The sequence below is a fragment of the Rattus norvegicus genome, chromosome 4 (assembly GCF_036323735.1).
Source record: "Rattus norvegicus strain BN/NHsdMcwi chromosome 4, GRCr8, whole genome shotgun sequence".
Taxonomy (NCBI): Eukaryota; Metazoa; Chordata; class Mammalia; order Rodentia; family Muridae; genus Rattus; species Rattus norvegicus.
The window spans coordinates 2,399,596-2,409,036 of NC_086022.1; positions in this window are offsets into that span (position 1 = coordinate 2,399,596).

The window sequence follows — 9,441 nt, forward strand, 5'->3', positions numbered from 1 at the left end:
TGTACCTACACCTGCAGCAGTCATAGATCAGCACAATGTGGGTGTCACTTTACAGCTCTGACTGTCAGGATTCCAGCTCAAAACCTGGACCCACATCCCTATCTGTCTCCTTGAGGCCTGCACTAATCAAGACACTCAGACCGGCCAATACCAGAAACAACGAGATGGAAAAATTTAAGCACAAGAACATAATCAACAGAGGCCAATGCAATATGGCACAATAAAAACCTATTGGTCCTACTACAGCAAGACCTGGATATCTTTACACATGTAAAGAATAAGTTTTTTACCCTATATATTATCATGCAAAGATGATAAAGACTTTTAATGCTTATAAAACGAATTTTTTAAAGTAAATGTATTAAAGTACAATCAAAGAGGTAGAAACACTTAAAAAGGAAACAAATAAATACTTTAACTGAGGAAATAACAACAATATAATCAAACAGATAATGGGAATGAATAAAACATTCTATAATTTAAAAAAGGAAAGAAAGCAGATAATGAAATCACAAATGTTGGCAACGCAGGTGATGGAAAACCCAAAAAAGATAACAGGAAACACAGATGCAATTATCACCAACACAATAGAAGAAAGAGAAGAATATCAGGAATAGTGCACACCATAGATGGCATGGATATATGAATAAAAGAATATGTCAAATGTAAAAGCTTCCAAACTCAAACCATCCAGGAAATGTGCAACCCTATTGAAAGGCCAAACTTAAAAATAATAAAAGAGGGTAAACATACCCAGTTCAAAGGGTGAAAAAATGCCTTCAACAAAATCATAGAAGAAATCATTATTAACTTAACGATAGAGATGGCTATAAATGTGCAAGAACCTTATTGAACATCAAATAGAATCAGAAAAGAAAATCATTCCACCACATAATAATCAAAACACTAAATGTACAGAAAAAAGAAAGGATATTAAAAGCTGCGGGTAAAATGGCCAAGTAACGTAAAAAGGTAGCGTTATCAGAATTATATCTGAGTTCTCAACAGGGACACTAAAAGCGAGAAGATCCTAAAGTATGTTTTACAGACCCTAAGGGACCAAAGTTGACAGGCCAGACTACTATAGCTAGCAAAACTCCAATCACATTAGACAGAGAAACCATGATATTATATAGCAAAAGCAAATCGAAACAATATCTATCTGCTAAATAAATCCTACTGAGGATACTGAAAGGATAACTCTAATACAAGGAGGATAACTATACCCAAGAGAACATAAGAAATTAATCACCTCCCTGCAAAATAAAAAAAAAAGGAAGAATCATACACACAACTCCTCCCACATCAAAATAACAGGAACTAATATTCATTAATATCATTATTTATATTAATATCAGTGTACTCAATTCACCAATAAAAAGGCACAGGCTAACAGACAGGTCACATAAACAATATCTATCTTTTTTTTTTCTTTTTTTCGGAGCTGGGGACCGAACCCAGGGCCTTGCACTTGCTAGGCAAGTGCTCTACCACTGAGCTAAATCCCCAACCCCAACAATATCTATCTTATGCTGCATACCAGGATCACACCTCAGGAACAAAAATAGATAGTATCTCAGTGTAAAGACCTGGAAATTTTTTCCCTGCAAAGGGACTCCAAAAACATGCTAGAGTAGCCATTCTAATACTTAATAAAACAGACTATCAATCAAACTTAATCAAAGGAGATGGAGAATGATCTTTCATCATAATAAAGGGAAAGATCCTCTGAACATCTAGGACACAAATGTAAGAGCATCCACATTCTTCAAAGAAATTTCACTAAAGCTCAATCACACAGTGAACCTTACACAATACTAGTGTGAAGTTCATAGCCCCACTCTCACCAATGGAGAGGTAATCAAAATTGAAACTATATAGGAGGAAATTAATAGCACTAAGTTCCTCAAGAAATTATAGAGATCTCATGTTAGCAACTTAACAGCATGCATGAAAGCTCTAGAATAAATGACACAATACGAGCAAAAGGAGAAGATGGCTGGAAATGGTAAAACTGAGGGCTGAAGTCATTCAATATAAAGCAAAGAGAACAATACAAAGAATCAACAATACCAAGACCTGTTTTATTGAGAAAATCAATAGGATAGAAAAACTCATAATCAAACTAAGAGGCGCAGAGATGGTATCTAAATTTACAATATCAGAAGTTAAAAAGAAAGCATAATATTAAAACCTGACGGAATTTAAAAGCTCAAATCACACAGTGAACTTCACAAAATAATAGTGGGAAGATCAAAGCTCTACTCTCACCAATGGATAGGTAATCAAAATTGAAACTATTGAGAGAAAAATGAAACTAATAGATTTTTTCCCACGTAACTGCAAAACATATGGATGATTTTCTAGGCAGGTACTACTTGCTATACTTGAATTAAGATCAGAAAAACTATCCCAACAGTCCCATAACCACAAAGGAAATAGAAATAGTCATTAAAATCTCCTAACCAAGAAAAAAATTCTTGCACATTATGCTTTTAGTGTAAAATTCGAAAAGACTTTTTAATAAGACATACCGATAGTCGTCAAAAAAGACACAGACACAGATGGTAAAACAATTTAATTCATGTTGTGTGGCCACTATTACCCTGATAGCTACTCCAAAGAAAAAAATAAACAAAGAAAACCTCAGACAAATTTCATTTATGAACATAGACATGAACATATCCTTTAAAATTCTTGGAACCAAAATCCAAGAAAATATCAGAAACATCATTCACCACAACATAGTATGCTTAATCCGGTAAATATAGGCATAGTTTCATATATTAAAATATATCAACATATCAACATCGATATTCATAAGGGAAATTGGTCTGAAGTTCTCTTTCTTTCTTGGGTCTTTGTGTGGTTTAGGTATAAGAGTAATTGTGGCTTCATAGAAGGAATTCGGTAGTGCTCCATCTGTTTCAATTTTGTGGAATAGTTTGGATAATATTGGTATGAGGTCTTCTATGAAGGTCTGATAGAATTCTGCACTAAACCCGTCTAGACCTGGGCTCTTTTTGGTTGGGAGACCTTTAATGACTGCTTCTATTTCCTTAGAAGTTTTGGGGTTGTTTAACTGGTTTATCTGTTCCTGATTTAACTTCGGTACCTGGTATCTGTCTAGGAAATTGTCCATTTCCTACATATTTTCAAGTTTTGTTGAATATAGGCTTTTATATTAAGATCTGATGATTTTTTGAATTTCCTCTGAATCTGTAGTTATGTCTCCCTTTTCATTTCTGATTTTGTTAATTTGGACACACTCTCTGTGTCCTCTCGTTAGTCTGGCTAAGGGTTTGTCTATCTTGTTGATTTTCTCAAAGAACCAACTTTTGGTTCTGTTGATTCTTTCTATGGTCCTCCTTGTTTCTACTTGGTTGATTTCAGCTCTGAGTTTGATTATTTCCTGCCTTCTACTCCTCCTGGGTGTATTTGCTTCTTTTTGTTCTAGAGCTTTTAGGTGTGCTGTCAAGCTGCTGACATATGCTCTTTCCTGTTTCTTTCTGCAGGCACTCAGCGCTATGAGTTTTCCTCTTAGCACAGCTTTCATTGTGTCCCATAAGTTTGGGTATGTTGGACCTTCATTTTCATTAAATTCTAAAAAGTTTTTACTTTCTTTCTTTATTTCTTCCTTAACCAGGTTATCATTGAGTAGAGCATTGTTCAATTTCCACGTATATGTGGGCATTCTTCCCTTATTGTTATTGAAGACCAGTTTTAGGCCGTGGTGGTCTGATAGCACGCATGGGATTATTTCTATCTTTCTGTACCTGTTGAGGCCCGTTTTTTGACCAATTATATGGTCAATTTTGGAGAAAGTACCATGAGGAGCTGAGAAAAAGGTATATCCTTTTGCTTTAGGATAGAATGTTCTATAAATATCCGTTAAGTCCATTTGGCTCATGACTTCTCTTAGTCTGTCGCCATCACTGTTTAATTTCTGTTTCCATGATCTGTCCATTGATGAGAGTGGGTTGTTGAAATCTCCCACTATTATTGTGTGAGGTGCAATGTGTGTTTTGAGCTTTAGTAAGGTTTCTTTTACGTATGTAGGTGCCCTTGTATTTGGGGCATAGATATTTAGGATTGAGAGTTCATCTTGGTGGATTTTTCCTTTGATGAATATGAAGTGTCCTTCCTTATCTTTTTTGATGACTTTTAGTTGAAAATTGATTTTATTTGATATTAGAATGGCTACTCCAGCTTGCTTCTTCCGAACATTTGCTTGGAAAGTTGTTTTCCAGCCTTTCACTCTGAGGTAGTGCCTGTCTTTGTCTCTGAGGTGTGTTTCCTGTAGGCAGCAGAATGCAGGGTCCTCGTTGCATATCCAGTTTGTTAATCTATGTCTTTTTATTGGGGAATTGAGGCCATTGATGTAGAGATATTAAGGAATAGTGATTATTTCTTCCTGTTATATTCATATTTGGATGTGAGGTTATGTTTGTGTGCTTTTCTTCTCTTTGTTTTGTTGCCAAACGATTAGTTTCTTGCTTCTTCTAAGGTATAGCTTGCATCCTTATGTTTGGATTTACCATTTATTATCCTTTGTAGTGCTGGATTTGTAGAAAGATACTGTGTAAATTTGGTTTTGTCATGGAATATCTTGGTTTCTCCATCTATGTTAATTGAGAGTTTTGCAGGATACAGTAACCTGGACTGGCATTTGTGTTCTCTTAGGGTCTGTATGACATCAGTCCAGGATCTTCTGGCCTTCATAATTTCTGGCGAGAAGTCTGGTGTGATTCTGATAGGTTCCAGATGGTGTTTGGTGTTTTCCTCTGGCGTCCGAGATGTGTGTGCAGAGTGCAGTCTCTTCTGGTTCCCCAGGCGTGTCTGCGTCTCTGAAGGTTTAGCTCTCCCTCCCACGGGATTTGGGTGCAGAGAACTGTTTATCCGGTCTGTTCCTTCAGGTTCCGGCGGTATCTCAGGCGCAGGGGTCCTGCCGTTCCTGGTCCCTCCCTCACGGGAACCCAGAGGCCTTATACAGTTTCCTCTTGGGCCAGGGATGTGGGCAGGGGTGGGCAGTGTTGGTGGTCTCTTCTGCTCTGCAGCCTCAGGAGTGCCCACCTGACCAGGCGATGAGGTCTCTCTCCCATGGGGTCTGGGAGCAGAGAGCTGCTTGGGGCCGGGATCCGCCAGTGTGGGACTCTCGGAAGACACAGGAAGTGCCCGGTCCTAGAGGAATTCTGCCTCTGTGTGTCCGAGTTCACCAGGCAGGTCTCTTGCAGCAGAAAAGTTGGTCTTCCCTGTGGTCCCGAGGCTCAAGTTTGCTCGTGGGGTGCTGCCCACGAGCTCTCTGCGGCGGCAGCAAACAGGAAGATCTGCGCTGCTGTTTCCGGGAGCTTCAGTGCACCAGGGTTCCAGATGGCATTTGGTGTTTTCCTCTGAATTCAGTAATGTGTGTGCAGAGTGCAGTCTCTTCTGGTTTCCCAGGCGTGTCTGCCTCTCTGAATGTTTAGCTCTCCTTTACAATTTTATAACAGTGCTGAACCAAGAACCTTGGGCATGCCAAACCAGTGCTGCATCACTGATCTACAACTGAAGCCCTCAAGATCTATTTCTTGAAAGTGAAAGTACAGAGCTTAAGGGTTTGAGTTCATCACCAGTGATGCCATAACACATGTGGGCTATATTTCTTTTAGGCTACTCATTTGCATGGTGTTCAATTTGCAGTTTCTAGCTCTTTAAATGTGTGTGCATGCAAAACTGAACATGTCCATGTTGGCATATACTCATGTATGTGTAAGACAGAGGACAGTCACAGTCATTCCTTCTGGGTCTACCTTGATTTTTGAGATAAGGTCTCACTTTTATTTGGATGTAAATTGTTTTAGATAGGTTAATTGTTCAGAAAGCCTTGGGAATGGTCTTGTTTTCACTTCTCCAGTGCTGATAATAAGCACATCTCAACATGTTTTCCAATATCTTGGATGCTTTGGAGTTTGAGTATAGGTAACCATTATGACCTCATGCATTTGTGCCATGCAACACTTTTTTTGTTTAAACCATTTTCCAGCTCTAAATGCCTAGATTTATTTGCTCTATTTAAGTAACCTTTTTTAAAAAGCCTTATTAAAATTATCTGTATGTATGTATGCATGCATGTATGTATGTATCCATGTATATATTCATGTATATACGTATGTATACATGTATGCTAGGAGCTTGTGGAGGCCTAAGGTGTCAGAGTGCCCTGGAACAGGAATTATAGGTAGTTATGAAACATCTGACACAGGTGTTAGGAACAGAACTCAGGTCCTCAGCAAAATTAGTACATACTCTTAAGCATTATGCTGTTTCTCCCATGTTATTGTTTAGTACAGCAGCTCTCAGAGGAATTATGTGGACATCTGTAATATAAGCAATAAACATGAGGACCTCAGGCAATGCCCCTGAGAGAATGACTAAAGGTGAGTAGGGCCTATACTATTTTTGTTCTTCAAGTTTGCTCAGATTGGAGGACAAAATGCTGATAATGGGTACAATAAAATGATTGCCAGTTCAGCTCAGCTCCATGATGTTTTTTACAGTGTCCTCAAGTACTCTCTGAACAGCTGGCTAGAAAAATTTCAGCACTGGATGGGGTGGTGTAAGCCTTTAGTCTCAGCACTTAGAAAGCAGAGACAAAATAGTATTCTTGAGTTCTAGGCAATCTAGTATACATAAAGCATTTGAGGGCAGCCAGAATTTGTAAGCCTGTTGATATGCTTGGACATTATTAGAAATTAAGTCACACAGCTCTAGATTATTCTGCAATGACTCCAAAGTCAGACAATGTGTGATTTTTAATATGACCATTAATATGATGGGATCTATAATCACCTTGTAATCAAATACCTTGGCACAGTATGTTGTAATTTCTAGCTAGGATTAGATGAGGTATGTAAACTGAACTTAAACCTGACTTGCAAAATTCTTAGAATAACCCTTCCTTCCTTAAACTCCAGTTGTCAGGTGTCTTGTCATAGCAATGAGACAACCTGTCTCAAAACAGCTAGGTGTGTCTTTCTACTATACCCAAAACCTTGAACTCTGTGTGTGTGTGTGTGTGTGTGTGTGTGTGTGTGTGTGTGTACTCATTAAAACACAAATATATCAAAATCAAATGATTCAAACTTAAAATAACCCTGTTAAAATGGGGATCAGAGCTAAACAAAGAATTCACAGCTGAGGAATATCAAATGGCTGAGAAGCACCTAAAGAAATGTTCAACATCTTTAGTCATAAGGGAAATGCAAATCAAAACAACCCTGAGATTCCACCTCACACAAGTCAGAATGGCTAAGATGAAAAACTCCAGTGACTGCAGATGCTGACAAGAATGTGAAAAAGAGGAACACTTCTCCATTGTTGGTGGGATTGCAGATTAGTACAACCATTCTGGAAATCAGTCTGGAGGTTCCTCAGAAAATTGGACATTGCACTACTTTAGGACCCAGCATATACCCAAAAGATGTTCCAACATACAACAAAGATACATGCTATTCTATGTTCATAGTAGCCTTATTTATAATAGACAGAAGCTGGAAAGAACCCATATGCCCTTCAACAGAGGAATGGATTCAAAAACTGTGGTACATCTACACAATGGTGTACTGCTCAGCTATCTAAAACAATGACATTTTGAAACTCATTGACAAGTGGTGTGAACTAGAAAATATCATCCAGAGTGAGGTCACCCAATCACAGGAAAATACACTTGGTATGCAGTCACTGATATGTGGATTGTAGCCCAAGAGCTGAAACTTCCCAAGATGCAATCCACAGACCACAGGAAGCTGAAGAAGGATGACCAAAATGTGGATGCTCCCACTCCTTAAAAGGGGAAAATATCCATAGGAGGGGATATAGAAGCAATGTTTAGAGCAGTGACTGAAGGAATTGCATTTCAGAGCATGCCCCTCATGTGGCATATATATATATATATATATATATATATATATATATATATATATATATATATATATATATATATATCCACCAAAATTAGATAAGATCGATAAAGCTAAAAAATACGTGCTGAAAGGGATCGAATATAGATCTCTCCTCAAAGACACACCCAGAGCATGTCTAATACAGAAGTCAATGCTAGCAGCAAACCACTGAACTGAGTACAACTCCTGTTTGGAGGAATTAGAGGAAATATTGAAAGAGTTGAAGGAGCTCGCAACACTATAAGAACAATAATGCCATTTGGACCAGCAGATCCCCCACGATCCATACACCACCCGGACCTGAAGGGACTGGATCAACAGTTCTTTGCACCCAAACCCCATGGGAGGGAGAGCTAAATCTTCAGAAGGGCAGACACGCCTGGGAAGCCAGAAGACACTATACTCTGACCACATTTCTGACTCCAGAGGAAAACACCTAACACCATCTGGGACCCCGGTGCACAGGGGCATCCAGAAAAGGTGGTGCAGGCCCTCCTGGTTGCTGCCCTCACAGAGAGCACAAAAGCAGCCCCCCACGAGCAACTTGAACTGTCGGCCCACAGGTAAGACCAAATTTTTTGTCCTAGCAACATGACTTGTGGAATCAGGACACAGGCCCACAGGAACAGCTGAAGACAAGTAGATAGGAAAGACTACACGCCCGAAAGCAGAACACTGTGTTCAAATAACTGACTGAAAGAAAACAGGCACAAAGGTCTTCAGCACTCCTGACACACAGACCTTTAGGAGGTGTAGCCATTGTCAGAAATAGCAGAACAAAGTAACAACAGAGACAATCTGATGGCGAGAGGCAAGTACAGGATCCCAAGCAACAGAAACCAAGACTACATGGGATCATCGGAGCCCAATTCTCCCACAAAAGCAAACACGGAATATCCAAACACACCAGAAAAGCAAGATCTAGATGTAAAATCATATTTGAACATGATGCTGGAGGACTTCAAGAAATACATGAAGATCTCCCTTAGAGAAATGCAGGAAAACATAAATAAACAAATAGAAGCCTATAGAGAGGAATCACAAAAATCCCTGAAACAATTCCAGGAAAACACAAACAATCAGTTGAAGGAATTAAGAATGGAAATAGAAGGAATAAAGAAAGAACACAGGAAACAAACCTTGATATAGAAAACCGAAGGAAGAGACAAGGAACCGTCGATAGAAGCATGAACAACAGAATATAAAAGATAGAAGAGAGAATCTCAGGAGCAGAAGATTCCATAGAAATCATCGACACAACTGTCAAAGATAATGTAAAATGGAAAAAGCTATTGGTCCACAACATACAGGAAATCCAGGACTCAAGGAGAAGATCAAACCTAAGGATAATAACTTTGGAAGAGAGTGAAGACTCCCAGCTCAAAGGACCTGTAAATATCTTCAACAAAATCATAGAAGAAAACTTCCCTAACCTAAAAAAAAGAGATACTCATAGGCATACAAGAAGCCTACAGAACTCCAAATAGATTGGACCAGAAAA